At 24.1% G+C, this 20,433-nt stretch overlaps 1 non-coding gene across 1 annotated transcript; it reads left to right on the forward strand.

Moving 5' to 3' along the window:
• The first annotated feature begins 8,998 nt into the window (after positions 1-8,998).
• Trnar-ccu (transfer RNA arginine (anticodon CCU)) lies at positions 8,999-9,071 on the forward strand. Its single transcript has one exon. It is a non-coding gene; the product is annotated as a tRNA-Arg (tRNA).
• Positions 9,072-20,433: the final 11,362 nt, after the last annotated feature.

Genomic DNA, 20,433 nt, shown 5'->3' on the forward strand with positions numbered 1-20,433 from the left:
ATCTCTATATATACAAATATGTACATTATATGAAATGTGTGTGATGAATTTTGTCGCTTTACTTTGTATACCTTGTCATCTCAATATATCGAGAGTAGGGGTGAATTGTGTGTGTGTGTGTGTGTGTGTGTGTGTGTGTGTGTGTGTGTGTGTGTGTGTGTGTGTGTGTGTGTGTGTGAGACAGACAGACAGACAGACAGACAGACAGAGACAGAGAGAGAAATCAAATGCACATTAAAAGTGCATAATTGAATGCAATCGATCCGATGATAATTGACTAACCGATCTCATAATCCGCAGCGGCATCCATTAACTACACACTCTTCGAGAATAATTTGAATCCGTCTCCATTTGTCGTGCTTTACCATCGTAAACTGTTTCGGTCATATCTGCGACTGATGGGAAATACTCGGAACTGACTCCATAAGAACTGACATTATCCTGACACCCATTTTTTTTTTTACAAGTATCGACTCCCAAACCTTGACAGGACAATGATCCAAAAGCGAATAACGGCCAACCCCGAAATAACACCTGTGACCCGATAAGTGTCCATTATCGTTCTTACAATTGTTTATACAATAAAAATAAAACTGTCAACGCAGATCTCTTTTCAAACAAGTCATCAACATTTTATTTATGCTATATAAATATTTATTTTGTGTGTATCAGTCAACGGCCTCCGTGCCCAATGAAGACATGGATTGCGGGTTCGAGTTCGTCGAAGGTACAGAGTTTACTTTTGATTATTTAATAATAAAAAAAACTTATTTTTTTACTCCCGAGAATCTATATTATATGCTAAGACACTCTGTCGTACGTGATCAACTTTCAGCCACATTACAAAAAAAATGGCATCGTCTCATTAGTAAAATAAATGATGTATTCATTTTAAAAAGAACTAGTCTACCCGTTGCACCTTAAAGGGTAAAATGAAATATGTTCAAAATAAAAAGTGATTTTTGAGATTATATTATCTTTTATTCTCTTGAGAAAACATTTTTTAAGTTATGAGTGAAAAAGATAAAACTCAGGAAGCCTCCAAAGCACTACTGCAAGCACTAATTAAAATTAAGGAGGCCCTACTAAAAGCACTAGCAAAACCAAGTTTTACCTCCCCCCCCCCTCCTTGAAGAGAAAATATTCTTTAAGTAGGACCTGACAAAAACTAAATCGTTAGAATCGACAGGAGCGCTATTAAAAGCAGTAAATATGGTTATAAATATAATTATAGTTATATATTGTATATTTATATTTAAATCATTTTTTTAACTGTTGGGCTTAAATTACATTTATTTGTAAGGAAAACACGTTAAAATAAGTTAAAACAAACAAATATTATTGACCTTGTGTATGCTTTGAATAGTGGCTTTTAATATCGAACTTAAGACAGGACGCCCATAGTCAGAAACCGGATGGGCAGTTTAAACGTCCAAGCATGTTGATCTGAGCTTTATAATTATAAATCAAATTATGTCATCCCGTTGACTGAAATACTACATTTCAAAAAAGTTATATTTAAAGTAGACAGAGAATTTTTATTGTCAATTCTTTTTTAAATGCGATAATCTCTATCACCACTGTGTGTGTGTGCGTGTGCGTGTGTGTGTGTGTGTGAGAGAGAGAGAGAGTGAGAGTTCCCTAGGAACTCCTAAATGGCTGTCGATGTTTTTTTTTATTATATATAAATGTACTTTATGTGTCTGGTAGCGTTCATGATAGGTTTTGTATCGGAATACCTCCGATAAATATCAAAAATCGATAATCGAAAAAGTCCGATTAAAAAAGGAACAATCCGATTTTGAACAAAATTAACACTCCTAAACAGCCTAACATCACAAGTGCACTTGAGAAGTTTTATTGCCGTACAAGCAGAAGGGGCCGGCTTAAAAAAAATCATTGGTGTGTTCTTTGATAAGGCAGGGGCGCGTTCGAAATGAATGTTTCTGTTTAGAGCACAGTTCAACCATGATACATGATTTTTTGTATTTTAAACTTTAATTCAAGCCATTATGTAAAAATAATTGTATATAGTTCAATGTAGACTACAATGTATCGTGGACTAAGATACTACGAGGGGGCATTTAAAGCTTACTTCCGGTGTACCGCGATGAGTTCTCGACGAGCAAGTAATCAATCGATTTGATTGGAAAATGGCCGATGTTACCGAGTTCACCCTTATCCATTCCCGGGCAACGCCAGGTCTGTCTGTTAGTTTTAAATAAATAAGAGACATGTCCGTTTTATTTATAGCATATTTAGTTGGCAATTACAATTATTTTTATCGAAGAGGAAAAAGTCATTTCTTAAGCGCATTGACACTTTGTTGTATTGTATCATAAAAGGGGACCGTGTGTGTGATCGTCTAATGTTCTGTCTGTTTTTAATATCTTCATATCTAATTGGTCATATGCAGTTGTGTGCGTGTTACATGTATTTTGGACATACCTTACTTCATGCGTCGTTGATCTTGTCCACCTGGAATTCATCTTGTTCTTGAAGGGGAGACTGGGAACCTGTTTTGGACGAATATTCATTCACTCCAAGACGATGAATGGTTTTATATAGTTTTTTTTTATTCACCTTTCAGGTCTCAATCGCAGAAGAATGGAAAGTGAATATATTTGCTTGCTTGGCTCTTATTTTCACACACGTAAGCGCCCCCCCCCCAGTGAAAAGGAGGGGACGACCTGTTAAGCCGTCTGTTCTTCTCTACGTCCAAACCCAAACTCACTGACTCCAACTAACATGATCACGTGACTCACACGCAGATCCGATCAGCTGATCCTCACTTCCGGTAAAACGTGTCTACAATATGATTTAACATATTTCTTTCTTATTTTTTATCTATTTCCTTACAATCTAAGAACATCGCCAGGCACATAAAGTATATTCGATTAAGAAGGTTTAAAGAGTACCTTCCTGACCCCTTACTCAAGGAGAGCAAGGAGCGTCCTAAAAACATCCGTTTTCTGTGACTCACCGTGTATTTATTTCTAAGGAGATATCCATTATTATATAAAATGAACTCTCTCTCTCTCTCTCTCTCTCTCTCTCTCTCTCTCTCTCTCTCTCTCTCTCTCTCTCTCTCTCTCTCTCTCTCTCTCTCTCTGGTAGAGAGCGAGAAACTTTGTTCCTTATAGACTCGAGAACAGCTAAATCGATTTTTATAAAATTTCACACGAAGATACTTTATGTGCCCGGCGATGTTCTTAGATCGGTTTTGTATAAGAATGTTATCGATAAGTATCGATAATCGAAATAATCTAATAAAAAAGGAACAGGCGAGTTTGACTAAAGTTAACATCTTACACAGACTAAAATCACAAGTGAATTTGAGAAGTTTTATTACCACAAAAGTGGAAAAGCCTGAATTAATTCCTTGATATATATAGCCATGTTATATATCATTTTGAAGCGCGTTTTTTGTTGTTGTTTTTTTTTTCTATCGAATTGTGTTATTCCTTGCCATTTTTAATCTCTTCATTCTTTTTTTTTTTTTTGCAGGCTTTTCGATAGCATAGACAAAATTCAAATCCTCACGATTTTCTTGTCCTAGTTCAAACTAGGCCGGAAAGCTGCCGAGACAGCTCGCGATATCACTGATGAATTTGGCCCATAAATCACTAACGAACGTGTGGCACAACGGTGGTTCAAGAAATTTCGCAATGGTGACGAGAGCCATCGAGAGACAGTTGCGGCCGGCCGACTGCGGTTGATAACGAACATTTGAAAGTCTTAATTGAAGCCGATCCTCGCAAAACCACACTAGAAGTTACTGTTGAACTCGATGTCGACCACTCCACAGTCATTCGCCATTTTAAGAAAATAGGGATGTCGAAAACGTTGGATAAATGGGTGCTGCATGAATTGAACGATAATAAAAAAAAATCGTCGTCTTTGAGGTGTCTTCTACGCTCCTTCCGCGCAACAAAAACGACCCATTTCTCGAGCAGATTTTGACGTGTGATGAGAAGTGGATCCTCTCTTACAACCGGCGATGTTCGGCACAGTGGTTGAATGCCGGAGAAGCTCCACAACACTTCCCGAAGCCGAAATTGCACTAAAAAAAAAAAAGCTGTCCGGAACAATCACCGAATTGCAATTCCATAGTGAACTTGTGGGTAATAATAAAATAAAAATTGGCAATAAAATGTGCAAAAATCAGTCATAAATGAATAATTTTCTACATGGTAAGGATTTATCACTAGAGATTGTCTCATTTAAAAAATTAACATTATTACTTGTCAGCTTTTGGGACATTTCAATTTCCACCTAAGTGACTGGTGATGCCATATTTTCCATGTTTTCTTATAATTTTTCAAAAATAGAGAATCGAAGTTCTAGAAATCTTGAAATACTTCTTAGTGATTTTCCAGCTTTTCTCATACTTATAAGTTCACCTTTAACTGGATCAGAATGATGGTTTCCCATAATGTGTAACTAATTATTTGAAAATATATTGTATTTATTGGATTTTGGATAAAAAAAAATTAAACTGACCACTATTTTCTTTACAGGTGAAAATTTTATTTTTTTAAAAAATTCTTAACATTTTTTTATCACAAAGAAAATATATATCATATGTAGGAAACGGAAGTTTCCTCAATATAAGATACTGCTATTGTAACAAATGACCAACTTTTGTACACTTGCAGTCATCGACATACAGTCCTGTTTCGTTGTAACACAACTCATCAGTGCCGCTAGACTAGCACCACTCCCAAGCCAAGGACTGAACCTAGAACTGTCGTGTTGACAATCGGCAGTTTTCCCACTCGACCACGGAAGCGATGCCTTCAGATGACCTCTCAGAATGTCTATTTAAACAAACACCCGTCCACTACTTTTACAGTATATATATATATATATATATATATATATATATATATATATATATATATATATATATATAAAGCTGAACGTCTGTGTGTGTCTAGTCACGAATAGGCTCCTATATGGTTGACTATTATAGAAAACTGATCACATATAATGATAGAAGATGTATCGAGACACAGGAATGGGTATGTTTGATCTGGCATAATGATGATTCATTAAAATTGGGGGTCTGCGTACGCGCCTGGTCCACAAAGTATGGAAATATAAAGTTTATAAAGTAAAAAAGAAAACGTTTACAAGTGTTTTTGATATAGATGTACATAATAATACTTTGATGCGTATGTTTTAACTTAAATATGGATGATATAATAAAATTGTGGGGTCTGCGTTCGCGCCTGGCCTCCATAGAATGGAAATAGGCATAAACGGTAATAAAGACTTTTCATATCTATCTGCGTAAGTATATTTTGATAATTATGTTTCAGTTTGAAGAAATATGGTATAATAAAATTATGGGGTGTTCGTTCGCGACTGACCTCCATAGAATGGAAATATGTCACAAAGTTTAACAAGGTTTTTTTTTTAATATAGATCCACAGAATATTGTGATAAGTGTTTCAGTGTGAACAGGTATGGTATAATAAATTAGAGGGTTTATCTATTCTATTTTTACTTTCATCATATTTTGCTTTGGTTTTGATACCCCCAAATTCAAAGCTATCTCTTTACAACCCTTCCTTTTCATAACTATCATACTTTCATAAATCAGAGTCCATTTTCTGTATGCTGTTTTTGAGCCCAGTCAACGACGGGTATGCTGTTTTTGAACCCAGTCAACGACGGGTACTTTTGCTAGTATATATATATATATATATATATATATATATATATATATATATATATATATATATATATATATATGTGTGTGTGTGTGTGTGTGTGTGTGTGTGTGTATATATATATATATATATATATGTATGTATGTATGTATATCAAACTGCTAAAACCGTGCTATGTCGCATAATGAAAGGAAAAACAAAGTATTAAAATATAAACTAATGCAAAATTTATTACTTATCTCGTTATTTGACGGCCATTCTCGAATCTGCCAAACGGCTGTAATCGTAACTCCCTGAACTGATGATCCCCGAAAGGATAAAACACTAGTGTCTATAGGTATTAAAATAATTATAATAAAAATTATGTCAGCCCCTTTAATAATTCGGTTCTTATTGTTGGACACTCTTAAGTCGGTCACTTAAGCTCACATGCATAGATCATGAAGTTATGACCATAAGATCACTCTCGCCTTCTTGACATTTACGCGTTAATGTTAATTTTAACTGCATTTATCGCTGTTAACATTGGCCGTGCGGTTTGTTCTTTTGTAATGGATTCCTGGCTGAGTTCGAATCTCTCGACCGGCTTTAATCGTTACTCCCTGTACTGATGAAATACTAGTTTCTGTAGGTATTAAAATAATTATATGTTCAAATTAAAAAAAATCACTGTTAAAAAGTACGGCGAAAATTAAATGTAAAACATGATGATTAGAAGATCAGACTCGTGCAATATATTTTTGAATAAATACATATTTATTTATTATCTATACCTTCCTGATAAATGTTTTGGTATAAACCGAAAATTGGAAATTTTAAAGAAATAAATATTTATTTTAAAAAATAAAAATACTACACGAGTCTGAGTTTTTAACCGCAATGTTTAAGTTGACAAAAAAAGTTCAGGCGGAATTTTTAATTTTGATTTCAAACAGTATATTTTCAAATAAGATTTTATTGTAATACCTTTACTTTATTTATTATTTTTAAGTGCATTTTCGCTTTATCTAACCGTTTAAAACAATTATGTCTCCTTTTCAGAACGTTGAATACAACATGAAAAAAAAGGCACATTTTCTTATTTCAATTCTAGCTAGGCCGAAAAGCTACTGAAACAGCTCGCGATATCAGTGAAACGTTTGACCCAGAAACAACTACTGGGCGCACAGAACAATCGTGGTTTAAGAAATTTCGTGGCGGTGACAAGAGTCTTGAAGATAATGAGCGTAGTGGTCAGTCATCGGATGTTGACAAAGATCAATTAAGAGCATTAGTCGAAGCCAATACATGCACAACTGTTCGAGAACTTGCTTCTGAATTAGACATAACGTAATTTCCAACCAGAGAGAGATTGGAAAAAAAAGACTTGATAAATGGATGCCTCACGAATTGAATGACAACCAACAGAAACGCTGTTATGAAGTGTTAGATTCCCTTCTTTTACGTAACAAGACTAACCCGTTTCTGAACCGAGTTGTGACGTGCGATGAAAAGTGAGTTCTTTATGCGACCGGTTTCATTTATCAGTTTTTTTTTTTCATGCAGGTGAAACCATTACGACGGGGAAGTACTGTCAACAAATAGATGAAATGCATCAGAAACTTCGACAACAACACCCATCATTATTCAACAGAAAAGGCCCAACTCTTCTCCACGACAATGCCCAACAGCATGTTGCTAAACCGACCTTGCAGAAGTTGAACAAATTGGGCTACGAAACTCTGTCACATCCGCCATACTCTTTGGCCCTCTCATCTATCGATTACCGCTTTTTCAAGCATCTCGAAAACTTTCTGCGTAAGGAATGCTTCAAAACCCTGAGCGATATCAAAAATACCTCCAGCGACTTCATCGTCATCAGAACATAAGATTTTTATACTATTGGCATGAATACACTTGTTCTGCGTTAGCAAAAGTATGCTGATTTTGATGGTATGTTGATTTTGATGGAATGTTGATTTTGATGGTATGTTGATTTTGATGGTATGTTGATTTTGATGGAATGTTGATTTTGATAGTATGTTGATTTTGATGGTGCTTATATATATACATTGTCTTTCATTAATCCACAAAAAATCATAAGGAGATATATTTTATGTATAGATTTTCAGTGGTTACTCCAATGGTGCTCAATAATCAGTAGAGCTAGGTAGAATTTGATTGGTTAGCAAATAAACATTAAACCACGTAAATATATATAAACACGGTGTAAAATCAATTCCAACTACTAGCCTGATAAGTCCTCGCGAGGGGGAAACACCAAACATTCTGTTTGGAGAGAGACAGAAAGATGGGAAGAGAATGAGTAATACTGAATATTTCATGATGATAACTTGTCCTACCACAAGTACAAAAAAATAATTTGCTCGCCCAAACCCTCCACATCATAAGTACTGATATATATATATATATATATATATATATATATATATATATATATATATATATATATATATATATATATATATATATATATATATATTCAATTTTCACCCCAAACAAGGCACAGTGCCACTTTGAAGCAGGGGGCTACTATTAGGGAATTAATTAGCGGGGTCATTATAAAGGGAGAAGAGTAGAAAGATGTTTGTTAACATTGCACTTGAACTTCTGCATATCATTGCAGTTGGGAAAGCAGAATCCCGGAAGCGAGTTCCAAAGACCCGCAGTTCTGGGGAAGAAACTATTGGAGTAAAAGGCTTTCTTGCACCTAGGGATCTCTACTGTAAAGGGATGAAACTTAGTAGCTTGTCGGGTTTGTCGGGGGTAGTTACGTCGGGGAGGTACAAGTGTTTGCAGTTCGTCAGAGCATTCACCATTAAGATATTTGTAGAACAGGCAGAGGGATGCAACATCTTGTCGATGGGACAGAGGTTGAAGCCTAGATGACAGTTCAGGACCTATCAGATTGGCGACTCTTTTGAACCCTGTCCAGGAGCGAGAGACAAGCAGCAGATGCACCAGCCCAGATGTGACAACAGTACTCCATACATGGGCGAATGGTTGCCTTATAGAGGTATAGGATACTGTCAGGCGTAAGTAGTTTTCTAGTACGGTAGAGGGAGCCAACCTTCCTTGCAGCAGCCTTGGCAATGCTCTCAATGTATCTATTCCAGTTCATATTCCCTGTAAACGTTAGGCCGAGGAGTTTAAAAGAAGTACTTTCAGGCAATGTGTTCTTGGCCATTGCTATTGGTGGTAGAGAAAGTTTCTTGTAGTTATTGAAGGAAACAAGCTTAGTCTTGTTTTTTCTTAATCTTTTCAAACAAGCGTTCAGTACTTTAGTGACAGATCATAAATATTTATATTTAGCATTTGTTGCCTCCGTGGCCCAATGGATAAGGCACCGGCCTCCTAAGCCGGGGATTGTGGGTTCGAGTCCCGTCGGAGGTAGAATTGTATTTTTTTTTCTATCGTTAAAGTTATTATCTGAATATTACTTGAAACACTTAGTCATTCAAAGAAATCTAAAATTCGATACTATTGTGAAAAGTGCATGGAAATAGAAATTCAACACCTAAAGTTATCGGGAAAATGTATTAACTTTATGGAGTTATGCTCCAATTAGTTCGAAATTTGGTATGTTTTAACATCTGTATGTGTCTTTTGCTTAGATGAATTTAATTAAAACTCAGGGTAAAAATAAAAAGTTTGGAGGTTAAAATATCTAAGCTTCAATCTATGCTTTTGCCTTTTGAAGTTTTGACATTAAAACTGTAAACATTTTAGCGTTTTTTTTTTTTGTTTTTTTTTAATTATTTTTTGAAGCATGCTGATTAAATATAATAAAAGCAATTACAGAATTACGTTACTGATCGAAAGAATATCAGGAAAAACTGTAACAGAGCGCGGACGCGCTTATAGCAGCAGCTACAACAGCCAACGCATGCAAATACCGAGCCGTGTGTGAGGTGACGTCACAGCGAAGGAGAAATGACAAATATTTTTTTAAATAAACCTGGACCATTGATGTTAGAGACTGACAGAAGTAGACGTGTTACATAGGTGTCCCAAGGGTTATAGGAGAAAACGTGTGCTAAACATGCCCGAACAGGAACAGAATAACACGTGTTAAGCACATTGGAGTGTGAGATGACTCTTGAACAAGAGACAAGGCATTAGTCTGGAAAGTACCTGCAAATAAATGGCTGTTGTTTCACTAAAAAAAGAATGAGTCGAATTCTTTCCTTGTCTTTGTCTCCTTGCGACTGTTTGCATACAACGTGTGGGTCCCGAGGGTTGACATGTAACGACTACGCTGAAAAATATAAGGGCAAAATTGACAGTCAAAGTGAGCAGTCTTCCGAACTTTTGCTCTCTCCAAGAATAGTTGGAGAGTTGTCTGCATATAAAACAACGAATGCCGATATTATACTGCAATATTAGAAGATATCTACAAATCCATTTTTGTTTCTGCTGCAACACCTTCTGCGTTTAGTCTCTTATCGGTTCGGCCAATTTGAAATTGTCCTTTTCATTTTCTTGGATGAAATCTTCTAAATATCTTTCTTTATCTTGCTTGAGGTCTCGTAAGCGAGAAACATATCCAAACCTCTTACAGGTTTTTCCCACAACAAACAGCATTAATAATATTGAAATTTATTTCTTATTAGTTGTACTATTTACATTTATTTTTTATTGTACCATTGAAATTTATTTTTTAATTTTACTATTAAAATTCATTGTTTTAATTGTACTATTGAAATTTATTTTTTAATTTTACTATTAAAATTCATTGTTTTAATTGTACTATTGAAATTTATTTTTTAATTTTACTATTAAAATTCATTGTTTTAATTGTACTATTGAAATTTATTTTTTAATTTTACTATTAAAATTCATTGTTTTAATTGTACTATTGAAATTTATTTTTTAATTTTACTATTAAAATTCATTGTTTTAATTGTACTATTGAAATTTATTTTAGTAATTGTACTATTAAATTTATTTTTTAATTATACTATGAAACCTCATTATTTAATTGTACTATTGAAATTTATTTTTATTAATTGTACTATTGAAATTTATTTTTATTTATTGTACTATTAAAATTTATATTTTCATTGTAGTATTGAAATTAATTTTATATTGTACTATTGAAATTTATTTTTTATTTATTGTACTATTAAAATTTATTTTTAATTGTAATATTGAAACTAATTTTTATTAATTGTACTATTAAAATTTATATTTTTATTGTAGTATTGAAATTTATTTTATATTGTACTATTGAAATTTATTTTTATTGATTGTACTAATGATATTTATTTTATTAATTGTACTATTGATATTTATTTTAATCAAATGTACTATTGAAATTTATTTTAGTAATTGCACTATTGAAATTTGTTTTATAATTGTACTATAAAAATGTATTTTTTAATTGTACTATTGAAATTTATTTTTTAAATTGTCCTATTGAAATTTATTTTTTAAATTGTCCTATTGAAATTTATTTTTGTTAATTGTACTATTGAAATTTATTTGTAATTGTACTATTGAAATTTACTTTTATTAATTGTACTATTAAAACTTATTTTTATTAATTGTGCTATTGAAATTTATTTTTATTAATTGTACTATAACATTTATTTTTTTAATTGTACTATTGAAATTTATTTTTATTAATTCTACTATTGATATTTATTTTTATTAATTGTACTATTGATATTAATTTTTATTAATTGTACTATAAAAATTTATTTTTATTTATTGTACGATTAAAATTTTTGTTTTAATTGTACAAATAATATTTTGTATTAATTGTACTATAGACATATATTTTTATTAATTGTACTATTAAAATTTATTTTTATTAATTCTACTATTGAAATATATGTTTATTAATTGTACTATTAAAATTTATTTTTAATTGTAATATTGAAACTAATTTTTATTAATTGTACTATTAAAATTTATATTTTTATTGTAGTATCGAAATTTATATTATATTGTACTATTGAAATTTATTTTTATTGATTGTACTAATGATATTTATTTTATTAAATGTACTATTGATATTTATTTTAATCAAATGTACTATTGAAATTTATTTTAGTAATTGCACTATTGAAATTTGTTTTATAATTGTACTATAAAAATGTATTTTTTAATTGTACTATTGAAATTTATTTTTTAAATTGTCCTATTGAAATTTATTTTTGTTAATTGTACTATTGAAATTTATTTTTATTTATTGTACGATTAAGATTTTTGTTTTAATTGTACAAATAATATTTTGTATTAATTTTAATAATTCTACTATTGAAATATATGTTTATTAATTGTACTATTGAAATTTATTTTTATTAATTGTACTATTGAAATTTATTTTAAGTAATAGTACTATTGCAATTTATTTTTATTTATTGTACTAATGGACATTATTTTTATTTTTTGCACGATTGAAATTTATTTTTATTATTTGTACTATTGAAATTTATTTTTATACATTGTACTAATGATATTTATTTTTATTAAGTGTACTCTTGACATTAATTTATATAAATTGTACTAATGAAATTAATTTTTATTAATTCTACTATTGAAATATATGTTTATTAATTGTACTATTGAAATTTATTTTAAGTAATTGTACTATTGAAAGTTAGTTTTATTAATTGTACTATTGAAATTTATTTTTATTTATTGTACTATTGAAATTTATTTTTATTAATTGTACTATTGAAATTTATTTTTGTTAATTGTACTATTGAAATTTATTTTTATTAATTGTACTATTGAAGTTTATTTGTAACTGTACTATTGAAATTTACTTTTATTAATTGTACTATTAAAACTTATTTTTATTAATTGTGCTATTGAAATTTATTTTTATGAATTGTACTATAACATTTATTTTTTTAATTGTACTATTGAAATTTATTTTTATTAATTCTACTATTGATATTTATTTTTATTAATTGTACTATAAAAATGTATTTTTATTTATTGTACGAGTAAAATTTTTATTTTAATAGTACAAATTATATTTCTTATTAATTGTACTATAGACATATATTTTTATTAATTGTACTATTAAAATTTATTTTTATTAATTCTACTATTGAAATATATGTTTATTAATTGTACTATTGAAATTTATTTTTATTAATTATACTATTGAAATTTATTTTAAGTAATAGTACTATTGAAATTTATTTTTATTAATTGTACTATTGAAATTTATTTTTATTAATTGTACTATTGAAATTTATTTTTATTAAATGTACTATTGGAATTTATTTTTATTTGCTGTACTATTGAAATTTATTTTTATTTATGGTACTATTGAAATTTATATTAATTGTACTATTGAAATTTTTATTAATTGTACTATTGAAATTTATTTTTATTAATTGTACTATTGAAATTTATTTATTTATTGTACTATTGAAATTTATTTTTATTAATTGTACTATTGAAATTTATTTTTATTTATTGTACTATTGAAATTTATTTTTATTGATTGTACTATTGAAATTTATTTTTATTTATTGTACTATTGAAATTTATTTTTATTTATTGTACTATTGAAATTTAGTTTTATTAATTGTACTATTGAAATTTTTTTTTATTGATTGTACTATTGGAATTTATTTTTATTAATTGTACTATTGAAATTTATTTTTATTTATTGTACTGTTTAAATTTATTTTTATTTATTGTACTGTTGAAATCTATTTTTATTTATTGTACTATTGAAATTTATTTTTATTTATTGTACTATTGAAATTTATTTTTATTGATTGTACTATTGAAATTTATTTTTATTTATTGTACTGTTGAAATTTATTTTTATTGATTGTACTATTGAAATTTATTTTTATTTATTGTACTATTGAAATTTATTTTTATTAATTGTACTATTGAAATTTATTTTTATTTATTGTACTATTGAAATTTATTTTTATTAATTGTACTATTGAAATTTATTTTTATTTATTGTACTATTGAAATTTATTTTTATTTATTGTACTATTGAAATTTATATGTATTTATTGTACTATTGAAATTTATTTTTATTTATTGTACTATTGAAATTTATTTTTATTTATTGTACTATTGAAATTTGTTTTTATTTATTGTACTATTGAAATTTATTTTTATTGATTGTACTATTGAAATTTATTTTTATTTATTGTACTATTGAAATTTATTTTTATTTATTGTACTATTGAAATTTATTTTTGTTAATTGCACTATTGAAATTTATTTTAATTTATTGTACTATTGAAATTTATTTTTATTTATTGTACTATTGAAATTTGTTTTTATTTATTGCACTTTTGTAATTTATTTTTATTTATTGTACTATTGAAATTTATTTTTATTTATTGTACTATTGAAATTTGTTTTTATTTATTGTACAATTGAAATTTATTTTTATTTATTGTACTATTGAAATTTATTTTTATTTATTGTACTATTGAAATTTATTTTTATTTATTGTACTATTGAAATTTATTTTTATTTATTGTACTATTGAAATTTGTTTTTATTTATTGTACTATTGAAATTTATTTTTATTTATTGTACTATTGAAATTTATTTTTATTTATTGTACTATTGAAATTTATTTTTATTTATTGTACTATTGAAATTTATTTTTATTAATTGTACTATTGAAATTTATTTTAATTTATTGTACTATTGAAATTTATTTTTATTTATTGTACTATTGAAATTTATTTTTATTTATTGTACTATTGCAATTTGTTTTTATTAATTGTACTATTGAAATTTACTTTTATTTATTGTACTATTGAAATTTATTTTTATTTATTGTACTATTGAAATTTATTTTTATTTATTGTACTATTGAAATTTATTTTTATTTATTGTACTATTGAAATTTATTTTTATTTATTGTACTATTGCAATTTGTTTTTATTAATTGTACTATTGAAATTTATTTTTATTAATTGTACTATTGAAATTTATTTTTATTTATTGTACTATTGAAATTTATTTTTATTAATTGTACTATTGAAATTTATTTTTATTTATTGTACTATTGAAATTTATTTTTATTTATTGTACTATTGAAATTTATTTTTATTTATTGTACTATTGAAATTTATTTTTATTAATTGTACTATTGAAATTTATTTTTATTAATTGTACTATTGAAATTTATTTTTATTTATTGTACTATTGAAATTTATTTTTATTTATTGTACTATTGAAATGAGTTTTTATTTATTGTACTATTGAAATTTATTTTTATTGATTGTACTATTGAAATTTATTTTTATTTATTGTACTATTGAAATTTATTTTTATTGATTGTACTGTTGAAATTTATTTTTATTTAATGTACTATTGAAATTTATTTTTATTGATTGTACTATTGAAATTTATTTTTATTAATTGTACTATTGAAATTTATTTTTATTTATTGTACTGTTGAAATTTATTTTTATTGATTGTACTATTGAAATTTATTTTTATTTATTGTACTATTGAAATTTATTTTTATTAATTGTACTATTGAAATTTATTTTTATTTATTGTACTATTGAAATTTATTTTTATTAATTGTACTATTGAAATTTATTTTTATTTATTGTACTATTGAAATTTATTTTTATTTATTGTACTATTGAAATTTATATGTATTTATTGTACTATTGAAATTTATTTTTATTTATTGTACTATTGAAATTTATTTTTATTTATTGTACTATTGAAATTTGTTTTTATTTATTGTACTATTGAAATTTATTTTTATTGATTGTACTATTGAAATTTATTTTTATTTATTGTACTATTGAAATTTATTTTTATTTATTGTACTATTGAAATTTATTTTTATTTATTGTACTATTGAAATTTATTTTTCTTTATTGTACTATTGAAATTTGTTTTTATTTATTGTACTATTGAAATTTATTTTTATTTATTGTACTATTGAAATTTATTTTTATTTATTGTACTATTGAAATTTATTTTTATTTATTGTACTATTGAAATTTATTTTTATTAATTGTACTATTGAAATTTATTTTTATTTATTGTACTATTGAAATTTATTTTTATTTATTGTACTATTGAAATTTATTTTTATTTATTGTACTATTGCAATTTGTTTTTATTAATTGTACTATTGAAATTTATTTTTATTTATTGTACTATTGAAATTTATTTTTATTTATTGTACTATTGAAATGAGTTTTTATTTATTGTACTATTGAAATTTATTTTTATTGATTGTACTATTGAAATTTATTTTTATTTATTGTACTATTGAAATTTATTTTTATTGATTGTACTGTTGAAATTTATTTTTATTTATTGTACTATTGAAATTTATTTTTATTGATTGTACTATTGAAATTTATTTTTATTAATTGTACTATTGAAATTTATTTTTATTTATTGTACTGTTGAAATTTATTTTTATTTATTGTACTATTGAAATTTAGTTTTATTTATTGTACTATTGAAATTAATTTTTATTTATTGTACTATTGAAATTTATTTTTATTTATTTACTGTTGAAATTTATTTTTATTTATTGTACTATTGAAATTTATTTTTATTTATTGTACTATTGAAATTTAGTTTTATTTATTGTACTATTGAAATTTAGTTTTATTTATTGTACTATTGAAATTTAGTTTTATTTATTGTACTATTGAAATTTAGTTTTATTTATTGTACTATTGAAATTTATTTTTATTTATTGTACTATTGAAATTTATTTTTATTGATTGTACTATTGAAATTTGTTTTTATTTATTGTACTATTGAAATTTATTTTTATTTATTGTACTATTGAAATTTATTTTTATTAATTGTACTATTGAATTTTTTTTTTATTAATTGTACTATTGAAATTTATTTTTATTTATTGTACTATTGAAATTTATTTTTATTAATTGTACTATTGAAATTTTTATTTATTTATTGTGCTATTGAAATTTATTTTTATTAATTGTACTATTGAAATTTATTTTTATTAATTGTACTATTGAAATTTATTTTTATTAATTGTACTATTGAAATTTGTTTTTATTGATTGTACTATTGGAATTTATTTTTATTTGTTGTACTATTGAAATTTATTTTCATTTATTATACTATTGAAATTTATATTAATTATACTATTGAAATTTTTATTAATTGTACTATTGAAATTTATTTTTATTGATTGTACTGTTGAAATTTATTTTTATTGAGTGTACTATTGAAATTTTTTTTATTAATTGTACTATGGATATATATATGTATTAATTGTACTATTGAAATATATTTTAATAATTGTACTAATTATATTTATTTTATTAAATGTATTATTGAAATTTATGTTAGTAATTTTACTATTGAATTTTGTTTTTAATTGTACTATAAAAATTTATTTTTTAATTGTACTATTGAAATTTCTGTTTTAAATTGTACCATTGAAATTTATTTATTTTCATTGTACTATTTAAATTTACTTTTTTTTATTGTACTATTTAAATTTTTTTGTAATTGTACTAATTACATTGATTTTATTTATTGTACGATTAAAACTTTTTTATTAATTGTGCTATTGAAATTTATTTTTATTAATTGTGCTATAAAAATTTATTTGTGTAATTGTAGTATTGAAATTTTTTTTATTAACTATACTATTCAAATTTATTTTTATTAATTGTATTATCAAAATACATTTTTCTTTATTGTACTATTAAAATTTATTTTTTAATTTTTACTAATGACATTTTTTATTTATTATACTATTGAAATATATTTTTATAAATTGTACTATTAAAATTGATTTTTATTAATTGTACTATTGAAATAAATTTTTATTAATTGTACTAATGATACTTATTTTTATTTATTGTACCATAGAAATTTATTTTTATTAACTGTACTATTGAAATTTATATTATTATTGTGCTATTGGAATTTTTTTTATTAATTTTACTATTGAAATTGATTTTTATTAATTGTACTAATGATATTTTTTTTATGAATTGCACTATTGAAATGTATTTTTATTAATTGTACTATTGAAATTTTTTTTATGAATTGTACTATTGAAATGTATTTTTATTAATTGTACTATTGAAATTTATTTTTATTTATTGTACTATTGGAATTTATCTTTATTTATTGTACTATTTTAATATAGTTTTATTAATTGTACTATTAGAATTTATTATTATTAATTGTTCGATTGAAATCTATTTGTATTAATTTTACTATTGAAATTTATTTTTATTAATTTTACTATTAAAATTTATTTTTAATAAATTGTACTATTGAAATTTATTTTTATTATTTGTACTAATGAAATTTATTTTTTAATTGTACTATTTAAATTAATTTATATTAATTGTACTAATAAAATGTATTTTTATTAATTGTACTATTGAAATTAATTTTTATTAATTATACTAATGATATAAATTTTTATTTATTGTACTATTGAAATTTAATTTTATTAATTGTACTATTCAAATGTAATTTTATTAATTGTACAAATGATATTAATTTTTATTTATCGTACGGAATGAAATTTATTTTTATTAATTATACTACTGAAATTAATTTTTATTAATTGTACTAATAGTATTTATTTTTATTAATTGTACTATTGAAATTTATTTTTATTATTGTACTATTGAAATTTTTTGTATTTATTTTACTATTGAAATTAATTTCTACTAATTGTACTATTGAAATTAATTTATAATTATTGTAATATTGAAGTTTATTATTATTATTGTACTATTGAAATTTATTTTTACTTATTGTACTATTGAAATTTATTTTTGTTAATTGTACTATTAAAATTTATTTTTAGTAATTGATCTTTTGAAATTTATTTTTATTTATGGTACTATTGAGAATTATTTTTATTAATAGTAGTATTGAAATTTATTTTTGTTATTGTCCTATTGAAATTAATTTTAATTAATTGTACTATTTAAATTTTTTTTTTTAATTGTACTATTGAAATTTATTTTAATTTATTGTACTATTGAAATTTATTTTTATCAATTGTACTATTGAAATTTATTTTTATTAATTGTACTATGGAAATATATTTTTATTAATTGTACTATTGAAATTTATTTTTATTAATTGTACTAATTATAATTGTTTTATTAAATGTACTATTGAAATTTATTTTAGTAATTTTTCTATTGAATTTTGTGTTTTAATTGTACTATAAAAATGTATTTTTTAATTGTACTACTGAAATTAATATTTATTAATTGTATTAGTGATATTTATTTTTATTTATTGTACTATTGAAATTAATTTTAATTAATTGTACTATTGAAATTTATTTTTTTTAATTGTACTATTGAAATTTATTTTAATTTATTGTACTATTGAAATTTATTTTTATCAATTGTACTATTGAAATTTATTTTTATTAATTGTACTATGGAAATATATTTTTATTAATTGTACTATTGAAATTTATTTTTATTAATTGTACTAATTATAATTGTTTTATTAAATGTACTATTGAAATTTATTTTAGTAATTTTTCTATTTAATTTTGTGTTTTAATTGTACTATAAAAATGTATTTTTTAATTGTACTACTGAAATTAATTTTTATTATTTGTATTAATGATATTTATTTTTATTTATTGTACTATTGAAATTTACTTTTATTAACTGTACTATTGAAATTTATTTTTATTATTGTACTATTGGAATGGTTTTTATTTATTTTACTATTGAAATTGATTTTTATTAATTGTACCATTAAAATTTATTTTTATTAATTGTACTATTGAAATTTTTTTTTATTGTACTATTGGAATTTATTTTTATTAATTGTACTATTGAAATTTATTTTTATTAATTGTACTATTAGAATTTTTTATTATTAATTGTTCGATTGAAATGGATTTGTATTAATTTTACTATTGAAATTAATTTTTATTAATTGTACTAATGAAATTTATTTTTAATTAATTGTACTATTGAAATTAATTTTTATTATTTGTACTAATGAAATTATTTTTTTAAATTGTACTATTGACATTACTGTATATTAATTGTACTAATGAAATTTATTTTTATTAATTATACTATTGAAATTAATTTTTCTTTATTGTACTAATGAAATTAATTTTTATTAATTGTACTATTGAAATTTATTTTTATTAATTGTACTATTGAAATTTATTTTTATTAATTGTCTATTGAAATTTATTTTTATTAATTGTACTATTTAAATTAATTTTTATAATTGTACTAATGAAATTAATGTTTATTAATTGTACTATTGAAATTTATTTTTATTAATTGTACTATTGAAATTTATTTTTATTAATTGTCTATTGAAATTTATTTTTATTAATTGTACTATTAAAATTAATTTTTATTAATTGTACTAATGAAATTAATGTTTAATAATTGTACTATTGAAATATATTTATATTAATGGTACTATTGAAATTAATTTTTATTAATTGTACTATTGAAATATATTTTTATTAATTGTACTATTTAAATTTATTTTTATTTATTGTACTATTGAGAATTTTTTATTAAGTGTACTATTGAGAATTATTTTTATTAATTGTACTATTGAAATTTATTTTTAATAATTGTACTATCAAAATTTATTTTTATTTATTGTACTATAAAAAATTTTGTTAATTGTACTAATGCCTGTTTTTATTTATTGTACTATTGAAATTTATTTTTATTAATTGTACTTTTGAAATTTATTTTAATTAATTGTACTATTGAAATTAATTTTTATTAATTGTACTATTTAAATATATTTT

Source organism: Euprymna scolopes, chromosome 26 (genome assembly GCF_053919585.1).
Source record: "Euprymna scolopes isolate OS-2025 chromosome 26, ASM5391958v1, whole genome shotgun sequence".
Taxonomy (NCBI): domain Eukaryota; kingdom Metazoa; phylum Mollusca; class Cephalopoda; order Sepiida; family Sepiolidae; genus Euprymna; species Euprymna scolopes.